At 49.7% G+C, this 25,000-nt stretch overlaps 1 long non-coding RNA gene across 2 annotated transcripts in view; it reads right to left on the reverse strand.

The window, feature by feature from the left end:
• Positions 1 to 17,942: 17,942 nt before the first annotated feature.
• The window catches only part of LOC120056799, a 44,768-nt gene continuing 37,710 nt past the window's right edge, over positions 17,943 to 25,000 (reverse strand). The window contains exon 3 of one of the 2 annotated variants that reach the window (XR_005477833.1): positions 17,943 to 18,087. This is a non-coding gene — a long non-coding RNA (uncharacterized LOC120056799). The remainder of the gene's footprint in view (positions 18,088 to 25,000) is intronic. The other variant, XR_005477832.1, reaches the window with a different exon arrangement.

A 25,000-nucleotide genomic window follows, 5' to 3' on the forward strand; every position in this document is an offset into this window, starting at 1 on the left:
AGGACGAGGGACTGCCCCTCTCCAAATAATAATAATACCATAAGGAGTGGGACTGCCCTCCTCCAACTAATAATATAATAATAATACCTAAGGAGTGGGACTGCCTCTCCAAATAATAATAATACTACCTAAGGAGTGGGACTGCCCCTCTCCAAAATAATAATTACTACCTAAGGAGTGGATCTGCCCTCTCCAAATAATAATAATACTACCTAAGGAGTGAGATGCCCCTCTCCAAATAATAAAATACTACCTAAGGAGTGGGACTGCCCCTCTCCAAATAATAATACCTAAGGAGTGGGACTGCCCCTCTCCAAATAATAATAATAATACTACCTAAGGAGTGGGACTGCCCCTCTCCAAATATATAATAATATACCTAAGGAGTGGGACTGCCCCTCTCCAAATAATAATAATAATACACCTAAGGAGTGGGACTGCCCCTCTCCAAAATAATAATAATACTACCTAAGGAGTGGGACTGCCCCTCTCCAAAATAATAATACCTAAGAGAGGGGACTGCCCCTCTCAATAATAATAATACTACAAGGAGGAGACTGCCCCTCTCCAAATAATAATAATATACCTAAGGAGTGAGACTGCCCCTCTCCATAAATAATAATAATACTACCTAAGGAGTGGGACTGCCCCTCTCCAATAATAATAATAATAATACCTAAGGAGTGGGACTGCCCCTCTCCAAATAATAATAAAAAAATACCTAAGGAGTGGGACTGCCCCTCTCCAAATATAATATAATACTAAGGAGTGGGACTCCCCTCTCCAATAATAATAATAATAATACCTAAGGAGTGGGACTGCCCCTCTCCAATAATAATAATACCTAAGGATGGAGACTGCCCCTCTCCAAATAATAATAATACTACCTAAGGAGTGGGCTGCCCCTCTCCAAATATAAATACCTAAGGAGTGGGACTGCCCTCTCCAAATAATAATAATACTACCTAAGAGTGGGACTGCCCCTCTCCAAATAATAATAATAATACTACCTAAGGAGTGGGACTGCCCCTCTCCAAATAATAATACCTAAGGAGTGGGACTGCCCCTCTCCAAATAATAATAATAATACTACCTAAGGAGTGGGACTGCCCCTCTCCAAATAATAATAATAATACTACCTAAGGAGTGGGACTGCCCCTCTCCAAATAATAATACCTAAGGAGAGGGACTGCCCCTCTCCAAATAATAATAATAACCTAAGGAGAGGGGACTGCCCCTCTCCAAATAATAATAATAATACCTAAGGAGGGGACTGCCCTCTCCAAATAATAATAATACTACTAAGGAGTGGGCTGCCCTCTCCAAATAATAATACCTAAGGAGTGGGACTGCCCCTTCCAATAATAATAATAATACTACACTAAGGAGTGGGACTGCCCCTCTCCAAATAATAATACCTAAGGAGTGGGACTGCCCCTCTCCAAATAATAATAATACTACCTAAGAGGGGGACTGCCCCTCTCCAAATAATAATAATAATACCTAAGGAGAGGGACTGCCCCTCTCCAAATAATAATAATACTACCTAAGGAGGGACTGCCCCCTCCAATAATAATAATAATACCTAAGGAGGAGACTGCCCTCTCCAAATAATAATAATACCTAAGGAGTGGGACTGCCCCTCTCCAAAATAATAATACTACCTAAGGAGTGGGACTGCCCTCTCCAAATAATAATAATAATACCTAAGGAGTGGGACTGCCCCTCTCCAAATAATAATAATAATACTACTAAGGAGTGGGACTGCCCTCTCCAAATAATAATAATAATACCTAAGGAGTGGGACTGCCCCTCTCCAAATAATAATAATAATACCTAAGGAGTGGGACTGCCCCTCTCCAAATAATAAAATACTACCTAGGAGTGGGAACTGCCCTCTCCAAATAATAATAATACTACCTAAGGAGGGGAATGCCCCCTCCAAATAATAATAATAAACCTAAGGAGGGACTGCCCCTCTCCAAATAATATAATAATAATACCTAAGGAGTGGGACTGCCCCTCTCCAAATAATATATATACCTAAGGGTGGACTGCCCCTCTCCAAATAATAATAAACTACCTAAGGAGTGGGACTGCCCCTCTCCTAATAATAATAATACCTAAGGAGTGGGACTGCCCCTCTCCAAATATAATAGAGAGGGGAGACAGCGAGAGAGAGAGAGGGAGAGAGAGCGAGAGAGCGAGAGGGGAGAGAGAGAGCGAGAGGGGAGAGAGAGGAGAGAGATGAGAAAGAGAGAGAGAGATTGAGAGGGGAGAGAGAGAGAGAGCGAGAGGGGAGAGAGAGAGAGAGAGAGAGAGAGAGCGGAGCGGAGAGAGCGGCGGGCGAGAGCGAGAGAGAGCGGAGGGGAGAGAGAGAGAGCGCGAGAGGGGAGAGAGAGAGAGCGCGAGAGGGAGAGAGAGAGAGCGCGAGAGGGGAGAGAGAGAGAGAGCGAGAGGGGAGAGAGAGAGAGCGAGAGAGGAGAGAGAGAGAGCGAGAGGGGAGAGAGAGAGCGAGAGAGGGGAGAGAGAGAGCGAGAGAGCGAGAGGGGAGAGAGAGAGAGAGCGAGAGCGAGAGGAGAGAGAGCGAGAGCGAGGGGGAGAGCGCGAGAGGGGAGAGCGCGAGAGGGGAGAGCGCGAGAGGGGAGAGCGCGAGAGGGGAGAGCGCGAGAGAGAGAGAGCGCGAGAGGGGAGAGAGAGAGAGCGCGAGAGGGGAGAGAGAGAGAGCGCGAGAGGGGAGAGAGAGAGAGAGCGAGAGGGGAGAGAGAGAGAGAGAGCGAGAGAGGACAGAGAGAGCGAGAGAGGACAGAGAGAGCGAGAGAGGACAGAGAGAGCGAGAGAGGACAGAGAGAGCGAGAGAGGACAGAGAGAGCGAGAGAGGACAGAGAGAGCGAGAGAGAGAGAGAGCGAGAGAGCGAGAGGGGAGAGAGAGAGAGAGAGCGAGAGGGGAGAGAGAGAGAGAGCGAGAGGCGAGAGGGGAGAGAGAGAGAGAGCGAGAGGCGAGAGGGGAGAGAGAGAGAGAGCGAGAGGGGAGAGAGAGAGAGAGCGAGAGGGGAGAGAGAGCGAGAGGGGGAGAGAGAGAGAGAGCGAGAGGGGAGAGAGAGAGAGAGAGCGAGAGGGGAGAGAGAGAGAGAGCGAGAGGGAGAGAGAGAGAGAGAGCGAGAGGGGAGAGAGAGAGCGAGCGAGAGGGGAGAGAGAGAGCGAGCGAGAGGGGAGAGAGAGAGCGAGCGAGAGGGAGAGAGAGAGCGAGAGGGGAGAGAGAGAGAGCGAGAGGGGAGAGAGAGAGAGCGAGAGGGGAGAGAGAGAGAGCGAGAGGGGAGAGAGAGAGAGCGAGAGGGGAGAGAGAGAGAGCGAGAGGGGAGAGAGAGAGCGAGAGGGGAGAGAGAGAGCGAGAGGGGAGAGAGAGAGAGAGAGCGAGAGGGGAGAGAGAGAGCGAGAGGGGAGAGAGAGAGCGAGAGGGGAGAGAGAGAGCGAGAGGGGAGAGAGAGAGCGAGAGGGGAGAGAGCGAGAGAGGAGAGAGAGAGGGAGAGAGAGAGGGCGAGAGGGGAGAGAGAGCGAGAGGGAGAGAGAGAGCGAGGGGGAGAGAGAGAGCGAGAGGGGAGAGAGAGAGCGAGGGGGGAGAGAGAGCGAGAGGGGAGAGAGAGCGAGAGGGGAGAGAGAGAGCAGAGGGGAGAGAGAGAGGGCGAGAGGGGAGAGAGAGAGCGAGAGGGGAGAGAGAGAGCGAGAGGGAGAGAGAGAGAGAGCGAGAGGGGAGAGAGAGAGAGAGATTGAGAGGGGAGAGAGAGAGAGAGCGAGAGGGGAGAGAGAGAGAGCGAGAGAGGGAGAGAGAGAGAGCGAGAGAGGAGAGAGAGAGAGCGGAGAGAGAGAGCGAGAGAGGACAGAGAGAGCGAGAGAGGACAGAGAGAGCGAGAGAGGACAGAGAGAGCGAGAGCGGACAGAGAGAGCGAGAGCGGACAGAGAGAGCGAGAGAGGACAGAGAGAGCGAGAGAGGACAGAGAGAGCGAGAGAGGACAGAGAGAGCGAGAGAGGACAGAGAGAGCGAGAGGGGAGAGAGAGAGCGAGAGAGGAGAGAGAGAGCGAGAGAGGGAGAGGGGAGAGAGAGAGAGAGCGAGAGGCGAGAGGGGAGAGAGAGAGCGAGAGCGAGAGGGGAGAGCGCGAGAGGGGAGAGCGCGAGAGGGGAGAGCGCGGAGAGGGGAGAGCGCGAGAGGGGAGAGCGCGAGAGGGAGAGCGCGAGAGGGGAGAGCGCGAGAGGGGAGAGCGCGAGAGAGAGAGAGCGCGAGAGAGAGAGAGCGCGAGAGAGAGAGAGCGCGAGAGGGGAGAGAGAGAGAGCGCGAGAGGGGAGAGAGCGCGAGAGGGGAGAGAGAGAGAGCGCGAGAGGGGAGAGAGAGAGAGCGCGAGAGGGGAGAGAGAGAGAGCGAGAGGGGAGAGAGAGAGAGCGAGAGGGGAGAGAGAGAGAGCGAGAGGGGAGAGAGAGAGCGAGAGGGGAGAGAGAGAGCGAGAGGGGAGAGAGAGAGCGAGAGGGGAGAGAGAGAGCGAGAGGGGAGAGAGAGAGCGAGAGGGGAGAGAGAGAGCGAGAGGGGAGAGAGAGAGCGAGAGGGGAGAGAGAGAGCGAGAGGGGAGAGAGAGAGCGAGAGGGGAGAGAGAGAGGGCGAGAGGGAGAGAGCGAGAGAGGAGAAAGAGAGAGGGAGAGAGAGAGGGCGAGAGGGGAGAGAGAGCGAGAGGGGAGAGAGAGCGAGAGGGGAGAGAGAGAGCGAGAGGGGAGAGAGAGAGCGAGAGGGGAGAGAGAGAGCGAGAGGGGAGAGAGAGAGCGAGAGGGGAGAGAGAGAGCGAGAGGGGAGAGAGAGAGCGAGAGGGGAGAGAGCGAGAGAGGAGAGAGAGAGAGGGGAGAGAGCGAGAGGGGAGAGAGCGAGAGAGGAGAGAGAGAGAGGGAGAGAGAGAGGAGACAGCGAGAGAGAGAGAGGGGAGACAGCGAGAGAGAGAGAGAGAGGGAGAGAGAGCGAGAGAGCGAGAGGGGAGAGAGAGAGCGAGAGGGGAGAGAGAGAGCGAGAGGGGAGAGAGAGAGAGAGAGCGAGAGGGGAGAGAGAGAGCGAGAGGGGAGAGAGAGAGAGAGAGAGAGAGAGAGCGGAGAGAGCGAGAGGCGAGAGCGAGAGAGAGCGAGAGGGGAGAGAGAGCGGAGAGAGCGAGAGCGAGAGGGGAGAGAGCGAGAGCGAGAGGGGAGAGAGCGAGAGGGGAGAGAGCGAGAGGGGAGAGCGCGAGAGGCGAGAGGGGAGAGAGCGAGAGGGGAGAGAGCGAGAGGGGAGAGAGCGAGAGGGGAGAGAGCGAGAGCGGAGAGGGGAGAGAGCGAGAGGGGAGAGAGCGAGAGCGAGAGGGGATGAGAGCGAGAGCGAGAGGGGAGAGAGCGAGAGCGAGAGGGGAGAGAGCGAAGAGGGGAGAGAGCGAGAGCGAGAGGGGAGAGAGCGAGAGCGAGAGGGGAGAGAGCGAGAGCGAGAGGGGAGAGAGAGAGAGCGAGAGGGGAGAGAGAGAGAGCGAGAGGGGAGAGAGAGAGCGAGAGGGGAGAGAGAGAGCGAGAGGGGAGAGAGAGAGCGAGAGGGGAGAGAGAGAGCGAGAGGGGAGAGAGAGAGCGAGAGGGGAGAGAGAGAGCGAGAGGGGAGAGAGAGAGCGAGAGGGGAGAGAGAAAGCGAGAGGGAGAGAAAGCGAGAGGGAGAGAAAGCGAGAGGGAGAGAAAGCGAGAGGGAGAGAAAGCGAGAGGGAGAGAAAGCGAGAGGGAGAGAGAGAGCGGAGAGAGCGAGAGGGGAGAGAGAGAGCGGAGAGAGCGAGAGGGGAGAGAGCGAGAGAGCGAGAGGGGAGAGAGCGAGAGGGGAGAGAGAGAGAGCGAGAGGGGAGAGAGAGAGCGAGAGGGGAGAGAGAGAGAGCGAGAGGGGAGAGAGAGAGAGAGCGAGAAGGGAGAGAGAGAGAGAGCGAGAAGGGAGAGAGAGAGAGAGCGAGAAGGGAGAGAGAGCGAGAAGGGAGAGAGAGAGAGCGAGCGAGAGGGGAGAGAGAGAGAGCGAGCGAGAGGGGAGAGAGAGAGAGCGAGCGAGAGGGGAGAGAGAGAGAGCGAGCGAGAGGGGAGAGAGAGAGAGCGAGCGAGAGGGGAGAGAGAGAGAGCGAGCGAGAGGGGAGAGAGAGAGAGCGAGCGAGAGAGAGAGAGAGAGAGCGAGCGAGAGAGAGAGAGAGAGAGCGAGCGAGCGGGGAGAGAGAGCGAGCGAGCGAGAGGGGAGAGAGAGCGAGCGAGCGAGAGGGGAGAGAGAGCGAGCGAGCGAGAGGGGAGAGAGAGCGAGCGAGCGAGAGGGGAGAGAGAGCGAGCGAGCGAGAGGGGAGAGAGAGCGAGCGAGCGAGAGGGGAGAGAGAGCGAGCGAGCGAGCGGGGAGAGAGAGCGAGCGAGCGAGAGGGGAGAGAGCGAGCGAGCGAGAGGGGAGAGAGAGCGAGCGAGCGAGAGGGGAGAGAGAGCGAGCGAGCGAGAGGGGAGAGAGAGCGAGCGAGCGAGAGGGGAGAGAGAGCGAGCGAGCGAGAGGGGAGAGAGAGCGAGCGAGCGAGAGGGGAGAGAGAGCGAGCGAGCGAGAGGGGAGAGAGAGCGAGCGAGAGGGGAGAGAGAGCGAACGAGAGGGGAGAGAGAGCGAGAGGGGGGAGAGATCCCTAGGGATGTAATACCTCACTACAAACAGAAAGCCACCGAGCAGCGACTCTACACAGTGGTCAGACACTGTGTCGCTCCATATTATAATTCAAAGTTGGCTTCCCCTTTCAGAACTGGCTTCCCCTTTCAGAACTGGCTTCCCCTTCCAGAACTGGCTTCCCCTTCCAGAACTGGCTTCCCCTTCCAGAACTGGCTTCCCCTTCCAGAACTGGCTTCCCCTTCCAGAACTGGCTTCCCCTTCCAGAACTGGCTTACCCTTCCAGAACTGTGTACCAGAGGTTGGCTTAGCCTTCCAGAACTGGCTTACCCTTCCAGAACTGTGTACCAGAGGTCGGCTTACCCTTCCAGAACTGTGTACCAGAGGTCGGCTTACCCTTCCAGAACTGTGTACCAGAGGTTGGCTTCCCCTTCCAGAACTGTGCACCAGAGGTTGGCTTCCCCTTCCAGAACTGTGTACCAGAGGTCGGCTTCCCCTTCCAGAACTGTGTACCAGAGGTCGGCTTACCCTTCCAGAACTGTGTACTAGAGGTTGGCTTACCCTTCCAGAACTGTGTACCAGAGGTCGGCTTACCCTTCCAGAACTGTGTACCAGAGGTCGGCTTCCCCTTCCAGAACTGTGTACCAGAGGTCGGCTTCCCCTTCCAGAACTGTGTACCAGAGGTCGGCTTCCCCTTCCAGAACTGTGTACCAGAGGTCGGCTTCCCCTTCCAGAACTGTGTACCAGAGGTTGGCTTCCCCTTCCAGAACTGGCTTCCCCTTCCAGAACTGTGTACCAGAGGTTGGCTTCCCCTTCCAGAACTGTGTACTAGAGGTCGGCTTACCCTTCCAGAACTGTGTACCAGAGGTCGGCTTACCCTTCCAGAACTGTGTACCAGAGGTCGGCTTCCCCTTCCAGAACTGTGTACCAGAGGTTGGCTTACCCTTCCAGAACTGTGTACCAGAGGTCGGCTTACCCTTCCAGAACTGTGTACCAGAGGTTGGCTTCCCCTTCCAGAACTGGCTTCCCCTTCCAGAACTGTGTACCAGAGGTTGGCTTCCCCTTCCAGAACTGTGTACTAGAGGTCGGCTTACCCTTCCAGAACTGTGTACCAGAGGTCGGCTTACCCTTCCAGAACTGTGTACCAGAGGTCGGCTTACCCTTCCAGAACTGTGTACCAGAGGTCGGCTTAGCCTTCCAGAACTGTGTACCAGAGGTCGGCTTAGCCTTCCAGAACTGTGTACTAGAGGTCGGCTTACCCTTCCAGAACTGTGTACCAGAGGTTGGCTTACCCTTCCAGAACTGTGTACCAGAGGTCGGCTTACCCTTCCAGAACTGTGTACCAGAGGTCGGCTTACCCTTCCAGAAATGTGTACCAGAGGTTGGCTTACCCTTCCAGAACTGTGTACCAGAGGTTGGAACATGGGACAGTTTGTGGAAAATAAAATGTGCTCGTGGCAGTCCCAATTAGCGCATAGCCGTACTAGCATAAAAGGACCTCTGTGAGAGAGGATAGCATGTGGGTTGGTCTTTGAGCCTGAGTGAGCAGGCCGACAGGCTAAACAGGATGGCAGGGAAGTTGAAGGCTGTGTGTGTGTGTGTGTGTGTGTGTGTGTGTGTGTGTGTGTGTGTGTGTGTGTGTGTGTGTGTGTACGCATGGCTGATGATGGTACTGTGTTTGTGATGGCTCTCAAACCTTCTATTAACATTCCAGCTATGTGGCCATTGTATTAGTCCCCTAGACTCAGCGCTCAGCTGCATCCCAAACGGTAACCTATTCCCCATAAGGGCTCTGGTCAAAAAGTAGTGCACTATTTAGGGAATAGGGGCTCTGGTCAAAAAGTAGTGCACTATTTAGGGAATAGGGGCTCTGGTCAAAAAGTAGTGCACTATTTAGGGAATAGGGGCTCTGGTCAAAAAGTAGTGCACTATTTAGGGAATAGGGGCTCTGGTCAAAAAGTAGTGCACTATTTAGGGAATAGGGGCTCTGGTCAAAAAGTAGTGCACTATTTAGGGAATAGGGGCTCTGGTCAAAAAGTAGTGCACTATTTAGGGAATAGGGGCTCTGGTCAAAAAGTAGTGCACTATTTAGGGAATAGGGTGCGATTTGAGACTTGAGGGAGGGACAAGAACCCTAAAAGATAATTGGTTTCCGTCACAATATAATACAACACATTCTTCATTTCCTTCAGAAGCAGCCATTTAGCTGCTTAAAAACCCAACCAGGTGGGGAGAGGGATCGGGGAGGGAGGGGGGGGGAAGAGGGAAGGAGACTAAAACAGAGGAAGCTGACTGTGCCCAAACTCAAATTGATGGCTCACGTCGTCTAAACTCAGGGTTTCCCCAGACTCGGTTTTAACGGTTTTATCACCCTGTTTCAGCACGACATTCAAATATGCAACTCATCATCAAAAAAACATTGATTATTTGTTTCAGCTGTGTAGTGCTAGGTCAAAAACTTTTGGGGGGGGGGGCGCCAGGACAGAGTTAGGGAAACCCTGTTCTAAAACAGGAAGCCCATTAACGAGGTGCAGTCCCCCCTCTCAAAAAAATATTAATATTAGCTTGAACTCTTCCGTCAATTCAACATTTATTCGTACTTTACTGAGAATGATTTAATAGTGACGGTGACAAATTATGCCCATGTTCGTGTTTTCATTAAACTGGCGAGAGGCGACAGCTGAGAAACATCTTAGCTGTGAGGGATGTTTTACAGAGTGACGTCTAAATGAGATGAAATCGTGAGATCACATTTTCCTCCGGCTGGAACAAATCTCTGGTCTTGTTCGCCGGTGTCACTATCAGGTCTGTAAAGCAAAGTGGGAGACGTATTATTACTGTGTGTGTGTGTGTGTGTGTGTGTGTGTATCTGGTGAATTGAAGAACATCTCCAACCAATACTTAGATCTTTTTTTCCCCACTCAAGTATTTGTGACGCCGTGTGCCGGGACCTTATAACGTCGTTTGTGACGCCGTGTGCCGGGACCTTATAACGTCGTTTGTGAAGCCGTGTGCCGGGACCTTATAACGTCGTTTGTGACGCCGTGTGCCGGGACCTTATAACGTCGTTTGTGACGCCGTGTGCCGGGACCTTATAACGTCATTTGTGACGCCGTGTGCCGGGACCTTATAACGTCGTTTGTGACGCCGTGTGCCGGGACCTTATAACGTTGTTTGTGACGCCGTGTGCCGGGACCTTATAACGTTGTTTGTGACGCCGTGTGCCGGGACCTTATAACGTCGTTTGTGACGCCGTGTGCCGGGACCTTATAACGTCGTTTGTGACACCGTGTGCCGGGACCTTATAACGTCGTTTGTGACACCGTGTGCCGGGACCTTATAACGTTGTTTGTGACACCGTGTGCCGGGACCTTATAACGTCGTTTGTGACACCGTGTGCCGGGACCTTATAACGTCGTTTGTGACACCGTGTGCCGGGACCTTATAACGTCGTTTGTGACACCGTGTGCCGGGACCTTATAACGTTGTTTGTGACGCCGTGTGCAGGGACCTTATAACGTCGTTTGTGACGCCGTGTGCAGGGACCTTATAACGTTGTTTGTGACACCGTGTGCCGGGACCTTATAACGTTGTTTGTGACACCGTGTGCCGGGACCTTATAACGTTGTTTGTGACGCCGTGTGCAGGGACCTTATAACGTCGTTTGTGACGCCGTGTGCAGGGACCTTATAACGTTGTTTGTGACACCGTGTGCCGGGACCTTATAACGTCTTTTGTGACGCCGTGTGCCGGGACCTTCTCGGCGAGCGAAAAGTGGTTTATTGTTGTTATGCTGTGAGAATTCATCAGAGACTAGAACACCTCAATTATAACGATACCTAATTTTAGATACGCATCATAACACTGTTGCCTAGAGACACGTAATACTGCATTGCCTCATTACAGCCAGAATGTGCTGAGTCGCCCCAGTAGATCCTACTTTTAGAGTTTGGAAATACACAGCAAAACAGGGGAGATGTCTGAAGAGCAGGTACACTTGAAACAACATCATTAGCCAACACAGGGCTGGGAAAACTGTAGCCTAGAGTGTACAGTACAGAAACCGACTGAGCAACAGAAGCATGTGTCTGGGCCTGGGGACCGCAAGAGAAATACTGTGTGTCTGCACTGGAGAAGAGAAAATAAAAAAATACAGTTTGTTATTTCATAATCTAGGCTATTCATTAGGATTCTCATAAGCTCCCTTCTCTCTGATGAAATGAATGATCAGAGAAACGGGTCACAGGAAGGAGAGATGATGTCACTTTTTTCCCCTCCCCCCATTTTCTTTTTGCAGGCTTCGGATTGGATAGAGGCCGTGACGGCGTTAAAGCCCCAGTGCAATCAAATGTGATTTTACTGTGTATTATGTATTTTATATACAGTGTATTTTTCCACATTTTTGTTACGTTACATTTTTATTCTAAAAAGGTTTACATCGTTTTTCCCCCACCTCCCCTCGTCAATCTACACACAATACCCCATAATGACAAATTAAAAACAGTTTTGAATTTTTAGCTATTCTTAAAAAAATTATAATAATCACATTTACATAAGTATTCAGACCTTTACTCAGTACTTTGTTGAAGCATCGAGTCTTCTTGGGTATGACGCTACAAGCTTGGCACATCTGTATTTGGGGAGTTTCTCCCATTCTTCTCTGCACATCTGCACAGCTGTTTTCAGGTCACTCCAGAGATGTTCGATGGGGTTTAAGTCCGGGCTCTGGCTGGGTCACTCAAGGATATTCAGAGACAATTCCCGAAGCCACTCCTACGTTGTCTTGGCTGTGTGCTTAGGGTCGTTGTCCTGTTGGAAGGTGAACCTTTGCCCCAGCCTGAGGTCCTAAGCAGGTTTTCATCAAGGATCTCTCTCATTTGCTCCGTTCATCTTTCCCTCAACCCTGACAAACATCCCCACAAAATGATGATGCCACCACCACCATGCTTCACTGTAGGGATGGTGACAGGTTTCCCACAGACGTGACACTTGGCATTCAGGGCAAAAAGTTCAATGTTGGTTTCATCAGACCAGACAATCTTGTTTCTCATGGTCTGAGAGTCCTTCAGGCGCCTTTTGGCACACTCCAAGTGGGCTGTCATGTGCCTTTTACTGAGGAGTGGCTTCTGTCTGGCCGCTCTACCATAAATGCCTGATTGGTGGAGGGCTGCAGGGATGGTTGTCCTTCTGAAAGGTTTTCCCATCTCCACAGAGGAACTCTGGAGCTCTGTCAGAGTGACCGTCCGATTCTTGGTCACCTCCCTGACCAAGGCCCTTCTACCCCGATTGCTCAGTTTGGTCGGGCAGACAGCTCCAGGAAGAGTCTTGGTGGTTCCAAACTTCCTCTATTTAAGAATGATGGAGGCCACTGTGTTCTTGGCGATCTTCAATGCAGCAGAAATGTTTTGGTACCCTTCCCCAGATCTGTGCCTTGACACATTTCTGTCTCGGAGCTCTATGGACAACTCCTTCGACCTCATGGCTTGGTTTATGCTCTGACATGCACTGTCAACTGTGGGACATTATATAGACAGGTGTGTGCCTTTCCAAATCATGTCCAATCAATTGAATTTACCACAGGTGGACTACAATCATCACCTCAAGGGTGATCAATGAAAACAAGATGCAACCGAGCTCAATTTCGAGTCACATAGCAAACGGTCTGAATACTTATGTAAATAAAAATGTATGTTTTTTATGTTTAATACATTTGCAAACATTTCTTAAAATCTGGTTTCATTTCATCATTATGGGATATCATCTGTGGATTGATGAGGATTTTTCATTTAATTAATCCATTTTAGAATAAGTCTGTTACGTAATAAAATGTGGGAAAAGTAAAGGGGTCTGAATACTTTCCAAATGTGACAATACTGTCGCTGAGTCTAGACGGGGGATGTCTAATTAGCTTGCAATAAGCCCCAGTTAAGGGGGCCGTAGTCGGTTTGCAAATTACAGCCGGCAATCCTACTGGTCTGCCTGTGCCTTTAAAAGACATCAGTTGGCAGTGTGGTACTATCATGGGAATGACTGTCTGAAATGGTACAGAGAGAAACAGAGAGGGAAAGAGGGAAAAAAAAGAACAAGAGACGATGAGGACAGAGGGAGTGATAAACGAGAGAGGGAGCGACTAAACCGATGCCTAAAAAGGAGAGAGGGTGACTTGAATAAAACAAAATGGGTATGAGGATCCTCTTGTGGGACAGCTGTGGGGAGACAGACACACTTGGAAGAGCACGTGGCAGACGGACCCAAACAGCTCATAAACCACTTCACCAGGAAGCCTATTTGTCACCCGCTCAGTCGGCCTCCCTGTGTCTGCCTATCTACAGGCAATATTCGATGACACACGGACACAAATCCATTTTCTCAACCAACCACAGAGCAGTAAGACAGTCCCACAGAGCAGTAAGACAGTCCCACAGAGCAGTAAGACAGTCCCACAGAGCAGTAAGACAGTCCCACAGAGCAGTAAGAGTATTCATCCAGTCTATAGCCAGGCGCTCCTTGTCTATTAGAAGCTACAGTGCATCACTCCAAGTAGATTGCAGCAGGTTTGAAGGGAATACCATACCCCTAGAGAACATGCATTTTTCATGGGCTACAGCTCCAACAAGAGAGGTCTGTGCGGCCACGCAGGAGCCCATCAAAGACAGGATCAAAAAGTCAGCAAGACAGGCGAGAGCCCGGAGACTTCCTTTAACAAGACAAGAGGCAAAAGTCCCAAATGGCACCCTATTCCCTATGTAGTGCACTAGTTTTGACCAGGGCCCATAGAAAGTAGTGCACTACATAGGGAATAGGGTACATTGGGATGCAGATTTTGGCAGTGTGTTGAGAGGTCTTTCCAATCCTCTCAGATCTCCACAAGTAACTAGTGGCTAGGGTTGTTTCTGCTCAGGGCCCGAGGCGGGGAGGCCTCTAGAAGAAACCTTTCAAAATTACATTTTATTTATCCTATGCGCCAAATACAACCGGTGTACTAGATTTTACAGTGAAATGCTTGCTTACGAACTTTTCCCAACGATGCAGGAGCAGAACGAAAGATTTTTACCTTGTCAGCTCAGGGATTCGATCTAGCAACCTTTCGGTTACTGGCCCAAAACTCTAACCACTAGGCTACCTGCCACCCGATTAAATACCACACACAATAATGGAGCTATATACAGGAAGTACCAGTACCAGGTCAATGTGGAGCTATATACAGGACGTACCAGATCAATGTGGAGCTATATACAGGAAGTACCAGATCAATGTGGAGCTATATACAGGAAGTACCAGATCAATGTGTAGCTATATACAGGGAGTACCAGTACCAGATCAATGTGTAGCTATATACAGGGAGTACCAGTACCAGATCAATGTGGAGCTATATACAGGGAGTACCAGATCAATGTGGAGCTATATACAGGGAGTACCAGTACCAGATCAATGTGGAGCTATATACAGGAAGTAGCAGATCAATGTGGAGCTATATACAGGGAGTAGCAGATCAATGTGGAGCTATATACAGGGAGTACCAGTACCAGATCAATGTGGAGCTATATACAGGGAGTAGCAGATCAATGTGGAGCTATATACAGGGAGTAGCAGATCAATGTGGAGCTATATACAGGGAGTACCAGTACCAGATCAATGTGGAGCTATATACAGGGAGTAGCAGTACCAGATCAATGTGGATCTATATACAGGGAGTACCAGTACCAGATCAATGTGTAGCTATATACAGGGAGTACCAGTACCAGATCAATGTGGAGCTATATACAGGGAGTACCAGATCAATGTGGAGCTATATACAGGGAGTACCAGTACCAGATCAATGTGGAGCTATATACAGGAAGTACCAGATCAATGTGGAGCTATATACAGGGAGTACCAGATCAATGTGGAGCTATATACAGGAAGTACCAGTACCAGGTCAATGTGGAGCTATATACAGGACGTACCAGATCAATGTGGAGCTATATACAGGAAGTACCAGTACCAGATCAATGTGGAGCTATATACAGGAAGTACCAGTACCAGATCAATGTGGAGCTATATACAGGGAGTACCAGTACCAGATCAATGTGGAGCTATATACAGGGAGTAGCAGATCAATGTGGAGCTATATACAGGGAGTGGCAGATCAATGTGGAGCTATATACAGGGAGTACCAGAACCAGATCAATGTGGAGCTATATACAGGAAGTACCAGATCAATGTGGAGCTATATACAGGGAGTACCAGTACCAGATCAATGTGTAGCTATATACAGGAAGTACCAGATCAATGTGGAGCTATATACAGGGAGTACCAGTACCAGATCAATGTGTAGCTATATACAGGAAGTACCAGTACCAGATCAATGTGTAGCTATATACAGGAAGTACCAGATCAATGTGGAGCTATATACAGGAAGTACCAGATCAATGTGGAGCTATATACAGGAAGTACCAGATCAATGTGGAGAGGTACTTGAGGTAGATACTGTATGTACATTAAACCAGGGTAAAGTGACTAGGCATCCAGACAGATCAGAGTCAAATAAAGAATAAAGGTCATTAACAGAGAAATTACAGAATAAATAACTGGGACTTTTACAGTGAGCAGCTGAGAACACCTCAAATTACACAGTACCATGCTTTTTATGAAGGTCGGTAATGCTGCGTGTGTTTTGACACCATCCAAAAAGAGTGATTGTTTAATTCTACGGCATTCTATAAAACATTTTTAAAAAGAGAGACTCAGAAGTAGCCAAAGAAAAGAGGTCATATAATTTCAAGGTGAAACGGGAGAGCATCATTAAAATGCTGATGGATAAAAATGCCCCCCCCCCCCCTCATATCATATGTGACATGAACAGTAACATGTTAGAATGTGTTTTGTTTAACACTCTAGAATGTGTTTTGTTTAACACTCTAGAATGTGTTTTGTTTAACACTCTAGAATGTGTTTTGTTTAACACTCTAGAATGGAGGAGGTTCCCCGAGGCTGACCTAACAATTAACAATCAAACTATGCACCCATTTAAAAAGAAAAAGTATTGGAGTCTCTTGATATCAAGGCATTCATGTAATTATTGCGAACACTGCCTCTGTAGGTCCCTGTAAGGAAATGAACATCTAGGGAGAAAACAGACATGGTTGACTGGAGATTGCTCAGCAGAAGGAAGTATTAAAGTCTAATGTCTGTCTGTTGTGGAAGGAGTTCCAGGGGGAAATGACTCCCAAGGTGGTCGCTAGGAAACCACCACTCCCCGATCTTCAGGCAGACAGTATAGGATCCCCAAAAACTAATTTTAAATATGCCTATATGAAATATCAGGTTTTAGTAAAACACAGATTGTATAAAATAAGTTAATCAAATGTAGTAGAAATATATAATGAAATGTTGGCCTTTTTATGCTTATGCTGTCTGATATATTTTTACATTATGGCAAGCCATTTTTTATCAATATCAAATCATTTCTGGTTAACAATTAAGTATTTTACTGTGATTGTTAAAAAAAAAAATAAAAAATAAAATACTTGGTCAAAAATAAACAAATGGCTTCTCAGCAATGAGCCATTTCTAAACAATTTTGTTAGGACTGTCTCAGTAGGAAAGGGGAAAACTGAAAACTAGCGATTATTGGCAAAGAGGTTGAGAACTCTTCGTTATTGGTCTAGTAACTAATTCACCACCTGGTGACGTCACCAGACAGGCCAAAACTCCAACACACCAAAACAGGCTGAAATGTCAGGCAGTCATTCAGCTCTTGCACTAAAAGGGGATGTCATCATTGTCACAGTATTTTTCCCAGAGAGCGAGAGATACACAGTACGAGTCAAAAGTTAGTTTTTTTCTTTATTTTTTACTATTTTCTATACGGCCATGATTGGGAGTCCCACAGGGCGGTCGTCCGGGGTAGGCCGTCATTGTAAATAAGAATTTGTTCTTAACTGACTTGCCTTGTTAATAAAAGTTTAAATTAAAAAATTAAAAAGCATTTTTATAAAAGTGTTTTACAATTTTAAATGCTTTAGATAAAAGTTTGATTTTATCCTCTACTCTACCCTCTCCCTGGTCTGCAGGTAGCCTAGTGGTTAGAGTGTAGGGGCGGTAGGTAGCCTAGTGGTTAGAGTGTAGGGGCGGTAGGTAGCCTAGTGGTTAGAGCATTGGGCCAGTAACCAAAAGGTTGCTGGATCGAATCCCCGAGCTGACAAGGTTAAAAATCTGTCGTTCTGCCCCTGAACAAATCAGTTATCCCACTGTTCCCCGGGCGCCGATGACGTGGATGGCGATTAAGGCAGCCCTCCACACCTCTCTGATTCAGAGGGGCTGGGTTAAATGCGGAAGACACATTTCAGTTGGACAACTGACTAGGTATCCCCCTTTCCTGATTACGTGTTGAGCCCAGACACCTTTTCCTGCAGTACCAACTTAACAATAGCAGCCTCTCTTCCAGTTCTCCGGGGAGCTACTCCGGAATGCAGTCTTCTAATTTCAAACAGGATTACAGATGAGCTCATAGACTGGCCCACTGCCACCGCAGCTAGCCGTCTCTCACCCAGCCAGACCCAGCCATGTCACGGCCACCTGCCTAGCTTAATCCACAACCAGTCTAATTGACTGAGTTCTAAAGCCCTTTCTCCGTCGTGAAGTGGTAACCCGGGGTAACTGTGGAGCACTGCTCTGAGGGTAAGGTTAGACGCATTCCATTTACATCTCCTTAGTAGTATTTAATCTGGTTGGGAAAAAATTGAATTTGACCTGATTAGAATTGTTCTGGTTAATGCAAAAAAATAATAATAATAAATAAAAATAATATATACACACACACACAAAAATAAACAAAATAAAAAAATATCAGTAGGGTAGGGGCTCCCGAGTGGCTCAGCAGTCTAAGGCACTGCATCTCAGTGCTAGAGGCGTCACTACAGACACCCTGGTTCGAATCCAGGCTGTATCACAACCGGCCGTGATTGGGAGTCCCATAGGGCGACGGACATTTGGCCCAGTGTCTGGCCGGTGTAGGCCGTCGTTGTAAATAACATAAAAATCGTTCTTAACCGACTTGCCTAGTTAAATAAATCAACTTTCTTTTGGTGGTTGTAAATATGAAGACCACACCTCTCCACTCTAGAGAACAGTGTAGTTCGTGTACTACAACCCTTCCTATAGGACTTGGTATTGCAGAACCTACAGTATGAGCAAGCGGAGGTTCTACAGAGCCACAGCCTCATCTCACGCACAGCAGATTCCCATAGGAAGATCTCTCTAGAGAGAAATCGCTCACTGTAGAGATGAGATGTTTCCAATTCTATCCTATTGTGTGTGGGCTTTGTCTACTCTACCTGGTGTGTGTGTGTTCTCAGTCACCCACCTGCAGGTTGTCGTCCTCACTGACCAGCTCCTTCGGGGGGAACAGGTCCTTGGCTTGGATGTACTCCAGACTAGGGGGCCCCTCTTCACCCTGGAAGACAGGTAGACAAGCAGGTGACATCTCAGCACACATTCACATCATAACAAAAAAAAAACAGTACAGCACACCACTTTACCAGGTCAAAAGAGAAAGCACTAGGAACAGGGGCTTCAATCAAAAAATTGTCACTCGCCCAGGAAAAGGTCAATAACTCCCTTCTCATGAGTCTCTTTCCAGATCCTACGCGAGCATCTGTGTGTCATAGGGTGGTGCATGGTAATCTGCCATCTCAGCGGAGGAAGAGCGTTCACAGGCGTCACGTAGCAGATGAAACATTGACCGCGATCGACCTTAGATAATAAATTAGGTGAAAGACCTCCGCTTCAGATGGATTCCAAGTCCCAAATAGGACCCTATCCCTTTATAGTGCACTAACTTTTGACCAGATCCCATAGAAAGTAGTGCACTAAATAGGTAGTAGAGCACCATTTGCGTTGCGACGTGGTCGTGGTGGAGGGTGAATATGCAGACAACAGGAGGAGAGATGTGGTGTGGCGCAGGACAGGCAAAATCTTTCAAGCCCATAACCCCTCAAAATATAATACCTTCCCTGTTCTGGGTCATAGAAAATAATAATAATATATATTATAGAATATATAGGACGAGCTATTGTTTGGTTATGAAGTTTGGCAATAAAGCACCAAAATCTTTTTCCTCTATTACAATTACATTCTGTTACGGTCGAATGTCAAACATTTACTCAGCACGATGCCAGCCAGGGTCTGCAGTCTTTGACACAGGGTGCTACACAGTCTTCAGCAAACAGAGGAAAGAAGGACGGGATTGGCCACTGCTGGGCTACGGTCACTACACCTCCAACACACCCAGCAGTTCACCTAAAATGGGAGTTGGTACCACCAACACACCCAGCAGGTCACCTAACGGGGAAGCTGGCACCACCAACACACCCAGCAGGTCACCTAACGGGGAAGCTGGCACCACCAACACACCCAGCAGGTCCCCTGACGAGGAAGCTGGTACCACCAACACACCCAGCAGGTCACCTAACGGGGAAGCTGGCACCACCAACACACCCAGCAGGTCCCCTAACGGGGAAGCTGGTACCACCAACACACCCAGCAGGTCACCTAACGGGGAAGCTGGTACCACCAACACACCCAGCAGGTCACCTAACGGGGAAGCTGGTCAAGCCCTTCATCAATGAGAAGAATGAGAACCGTGATCCTCAAGTTCTTCATAACAAAACCTGTTTATTTTTTAAATATATATATTTTTAAAAGGTAAGCATTTGTTTTTATAAAAAGGTGACTAAGGGTGTAGCTACGCGAAGAAGAAGAAAAAAACAATGGCATGGAACTATTTTTTACTATCAATTTCCATCAATTGGATTACCCTTCCTCGTCTATCTAGTCATTTTACAATCATTCAGGTTTGGTAGATTATACTCTTGCAAGGAAACACTTTCTGACCATGGTTGTTCATGCAGTGGTTACAATGTATCACTGATCGTTTGCCTGAACACTCGTATAAAAGGTCTGCAGGGAAGCCGTGAGAGCAAAACGAGTTTCATTATATATTTCATTATGCAAATATGATGAAATGCAACATTTAATTATTGAAATATCAGACTCCATTTAACTCCATAGTTGGTTCTTTCTGAGGGCTAAATCGGGGGGATTGTCCCTGAAAATCCACAGAGGGAAAACTGTGGAAGCAGCAGGAGGATAAAATCCTGTCTTCATTCATCTCTCCTTCCTCTCTCCATTCCAGCTGTCTCCTCAGCAGCAGGTGCCCGCCCACCTTCATCTATCCACCACTGCCTTGGCTCAGACACACTGGGGACGAGACGAGAGGACCCTCTGTAGAGTCTGCACCACAGCCAGACCAGACACATCAACATGACGATCTTTACTCAGTGTGCTGCATACCAGCAAGTGATTCATATCAGACAAGAATCAAAATGGCAGTACGGTCATTGTGCTTCATCACCACAACATTATCAGCCGTGTGAAAGTGACAAGCCCCCCCCCCGAGATGGCTTTTCATGTAGACGTCCTCCTGCCATGTGAATCCAGAGGGGACATCTGCCTTTACTGCCACCAACCCAACACAGAACCGAAAACCATAGTCCACTGGTCAGGCTGGTTATGACATGTAACAGACCGTGCCAGTACTAACACCTCCTCCCCGTACTAACACCTCCTCCCCCCGTGCCAGTACTAACACCTCCTCCCCCCGTGCCAGTACTAACACCTCCTCCCCCCGTGCCAGTACTAACACCTCCTCCCCCCGTGCCAGTACTAACACCTCCTCCACCCGTGCCAGTACTAACACCTCCTCCCCCCGTGCCAGTACTAACACCTCCTCCACCCGTGCCAGTACTAACACCTCCTCCACCCGTGCCAGTACTAACAGGTGTCCAGTAGGTGTCCAGTAGGCGTGGACACCTGCTACGTTGGTATGACATGTACATGACCTTGTTAACAAAGGTGGGGGGGGGGGCTCCCTTGGCTTACAGATGGTACAGGGACATGGGGTGGCCTCTCCCTTGGCTTTGGGTTACAGATGGTACAGGGACGTGGGGTGGCCTCTCCCTTGGCTTTGGGTTACAGATGGTACAGGGACGTGGGGTGGCCTCTCCCTTGGCTTTGGGTTACAGATGGTACAGGGACATGGGGTGGCCTCTCCCTTGGCTTTGGGTTACAGATGGTACAGGGACATGGGGTGGCCTCTCCCTTGGCTTTGGGTTACAGATGGTACAGGGACATGGGGTGGCCTCTCCCTTGGCTTTGGGTTACAGATGGTACAGGGACATGGGGTGGCCTCTCCCTTGGCTTTGGGTTACAGATGGTACAGGGACGTGGGGTGGCCTCTCCCTTGGCTTTGGGTTACAGATGGTACAGGGACGTGGGGTGGCCTCTCCCTTGGCTTTGGGTTACAGATGGTACAGGGACATGGGGTGGCCTCTCCCTTGGCTTTGGGTTACAGATGGTACAGGGACATGGGGTGGCCTCTCCCTTGGCTTTGGGTTACAGATGGTACAGGGACGTGGGGTGGCCTCTCCCTTGGCTTTGGGTTACAGATGGTACAGGGACGTGGGGTGGCCTCTCCCTTGGCTTTGGGTTACAGATGGTACAGGGACATGGGGTGGCCTCTCCCTTGGCTTTGGGTTACAGATGGTACAGGGACGTGGGGTGGCCTCTCCCTTGGCTTTGGGTTACAGATGGTACAGGGACATGGGGTGGCCTCTCCCTTGGCTTTGGGTTACAGATGGTACAGGGACGTGGGGTGGCCTCTCCCTTGGCTTTGGGTTACAGATGGTACAGGGACGTGGGGTGGCCTCTCCCTTGGCTTTGGGTTACAGATGGTACAGGGACGTGGGGTGGCCTCTCCCTTGGCTTTGGGTTACAGATGGTACAGGGACGTGGGGTGGCCTCTCCCTTGGCTTTGGGTTACAGATGGTACAGGGACATGGGGTGGCCTCTCCCTTGGCTTTGGGTTACAGATGGTACAGGGACATGGGGTGGCCTCTCCCTTGGCTTTGGATTACAGATGGTACAGGGACATGGGGTGGCCTCTCCCTTGGCTTTGGGTTACAGATGGTACAGGGACATGGGGTGGCCTCTCCCTTGGCTTTGGGTTACAGATGGTACAGGGACGTGGGGTGGCCTCTCCCTTGGCTTTGGGTTACAGATGGTACAGGGACGTGGGGTGGCCTCTCCCTTGGCTTTGGGTTACAGATGGTACAGGGACGTGGGGTGGCCTCTCCCTTGGCTTTGGGTTACAGATGGTACAGGGACATGGGGTGGCCTCTCCCTTGGCTTTGGGTTACAGATGGTACAGGGACATGGGGTGGCCTCTCCCTTGGCTTTGGGTTACAGATGGTACAGGGACATGGGGTGGCCTCTCCCTTGGCTTTGGGTTACAGATGGTACAGGGACGTGGGGTGGCCTCTCCCTTGGCTTTGGGTTACAGATGGTACAGGGACATGGGGTGGCCTCTCCCTTGGCTTTGGGTTACAGATGGTACAGGGACGTGGGGTGGCCTCTCCCTTGGCTTTGGGTTACAGATGGTACAGGGACATGGGGTGGCCTCTCCCTTGGCTTTGGGTTACAGATGGTACAGGGACATGGGGTGGCCTCTCCCTTGGCTTTGGGTTACAGATGGTACAGGGACGTGGGGTGGCCTCTCCCTTGGCTTTGGGTTACAGATGGTACAGGGACGTGGGGTGGCCTCTCCCTTGGCTTTGGGTTACAGATGGTACAGGGACATGGGGTGGCCTCTCCCTTGGCTTTGGGTTACAGATGGTACAGGGACATGGGGTGGCCTCTCCCTTGGCTTTGGGTTACAGATGGTACAGGGACATGGGGTGGCCTCTCCCTTGGCTTTGGGTTACAGATGGTACAGGGACGTGGGGTGGCCTCTCCCTTGGCTTTGGGTTACAGATGGTACAGGGACGTGGGGTGGCCTCTCCCTTGGCTTTGGGTTACAGATGGTACAGGGACGTGGGGTGGCCTCTCCCTTGGCTTTGGGTTACAGATGGTACAGGGACATGGGGTCCAGCAGACGAAGTGTGGCCATTATCATGTTAAACTGGAGCGCTGACATACAGTACCAGTCAAAAGTTTGGACACCTACTCATTCAAAGGTTTTTCAAAACTTTAAAATAACCCATATGGGGGGGGGGAAAAGTGTTAAATCAAAACAGATTTTATATTTGTGATTCTTCAAAGTAAGCCACCCTTTGCCTTGACAGCTTTGCACACTCTTGGCATTCTCCCAACCACTACACAGAGAAGTGTCAGACCAGAGCTATAAATTACTGTATAAGGAATGGCTACATAGCACCCTCTCACAGAGATGTAAGGCCAGGCTCAAGGAGGGGGCAGGAACTAGCCAACACGCACAAAACACAGGCAGGCAGGGAATATTCCAGCAGTCTCTCTGTTCATTTTATCTTCTTCCTGCACAACTCACTCTGTAGTGGATGAGTTGGCAACATTTAGTAGCTGGACGTTGTTATGGAGTATATTCCTGCTCTGTTCAGCACTCCCTCGTCAGTCTTCCCAGCATGCAGTGTACTTTCGCGGTAAATGGGCCAACAAGCGGCGGCTGGCGCAGGCTCCCGTCCCATTAATACTGCACTATAAAAACTCATAACAGAACCGCGCCTCGATCAAACCGACAGGGTCATTGTATCAATGCTACATAATACATTCTGAAATCACATCTTTTTTTCATTACGTAATCCAACGTGTTTAGTGCGCAATCCCCCCCCCAAAAAATGTGATCGCCATTGAAAAACAAAAAAGGGGGAACAGGCGCGTTGCTCACACAGGCTACCACGGTGCATTCTCATTTTTCAATAATAATTGATAACCCATTTATCTCTGCATGCAAATCGTCCTCCTAAAAAATATATAGGCTATATCCTATATGCAAAACGTAGCTCAGGAGAATGTTAAAGTGTCACTGTTGTCATTCTTGCTACTTCAGTAGCCATTAGGTGTGTGTGTGTGTGTGTGTGGTCCAATTAAATAGAGTAGGGTGTAGCTGCCTGCACGGAGAAACACATGGACTTCATCTTTCCATGGAAATTAACTTCATAAATAGGATAACGCTATAGTTTACTACATTTATTTCTTGGCAAATGTTGATCACCCATATTTGTCATTTTCTGAAAATCTTCCCACTCCTAAAAAAAAGGGTAGGCTATAAAAAGGTAGCTCAAGAGGAGGTGTTTAGTCTCCCCGACTCTGCCCTCTTCACACTACAGCAGGTCTAGCGCATTGCCTGATATAGCCCAGTAATACCGATCGGGACAGGTTCTTGTGGTAGCGGGCGGGAGTCGGGACAGAAAGCCCAGCGGGTGTGGGCAGGTGCGGTATGAAAAGCTGGGGGAAGTGGGGAGGAGCGGGATGAATAAATCAGACCTCTACCATACCGGACTAGACCAGTCACAGCAGCAGAGCAAAAAGACAAAACATAAACCAACCGGGCAGACAGACACAAGAGGCAAACAAAAGTCTGCCAATTCATTTGTTATTAGTCTCTCTCCCTCGGCCCATCTGAGGATGATACTATCCACTTCCACATACAAATCAGGATAGATTGAAGGAGAGAGGGAGAGAAACGCTCTGTCCCAGCAGGCAAAGCCAGGAAGAACAGTGTCTGCTGTACAGCTGTGACCGGACGAGCCAACAACACATTTTTTGCTTCGTCACTGCTGTTCTGAAAGCCCCCCCCACCCCCGACGAGCACGGAGTCAGAACACTGGACCTGGAGAACACGCCAAACATCCCAGCGCTCCCTTTCTCTCTCTCTCTCTCCATTCAGCTCTCTCTTTCATCCTCCTCAGTACCAACATCAAATCTGGGCATTCTATATAAACAAAGACCTCAGCCAATGTGATAGGTTGATACTATACATCGTGTTCCTCTGAAGGGGATCAGCCTCAGTACAGATTAAGACCACCAGGAGGTCAATGGGGATGTCCCTACTGCTCTTAAAAAACAATGGTGTTCAAATCCCTTTGAGTGACAGACTCCATTTACAGGAATTACTGCGAGAGCACACACACACACACACACACACACGAGGAAGAGAGAACATTAGGAATAAAATAAAAGCTGTGGCAGTAGTCAATGCACAGACAGGTATTCACAGACCGGTAGTCAATGCACAGACAGGTATTCACAGACCGGTAGTCAATGCACAGACAGGTATTCACAGACCGGTAGTCAATGCACAGACAGGTATTCACAGACCGGTAGTCAATGCACAGACAGGTATTCACAGACCGGTAGTCAATGCACAGACAGGTATTCACAGACCGGTAGTCAATGCACAGACAGGTATTCACAGACCGGTAGTCAATGCACAGACAGGTATTCACAGACCGGTAGTCAATGCACAGACAGGTATTCACAGACCGGTAGTCAAT

The sequence above is a fragment of the Salvelinus namaycush genome, chromosome 12, assembly GCF_016432855.1.
Source record: "Salvelinus namaycush isolate Seneca chromosome 12, SaNama_1.0, whole genome shotgun sequence".
In the NCBI taxonomy this organism is placed as follows: domain Eukaryota; kingdom Metazoa; phylum Chordata; class Actinopteri; order Salmoniformes; family Salmonidae; genus Salvelinus; species Salvelinus namaycush.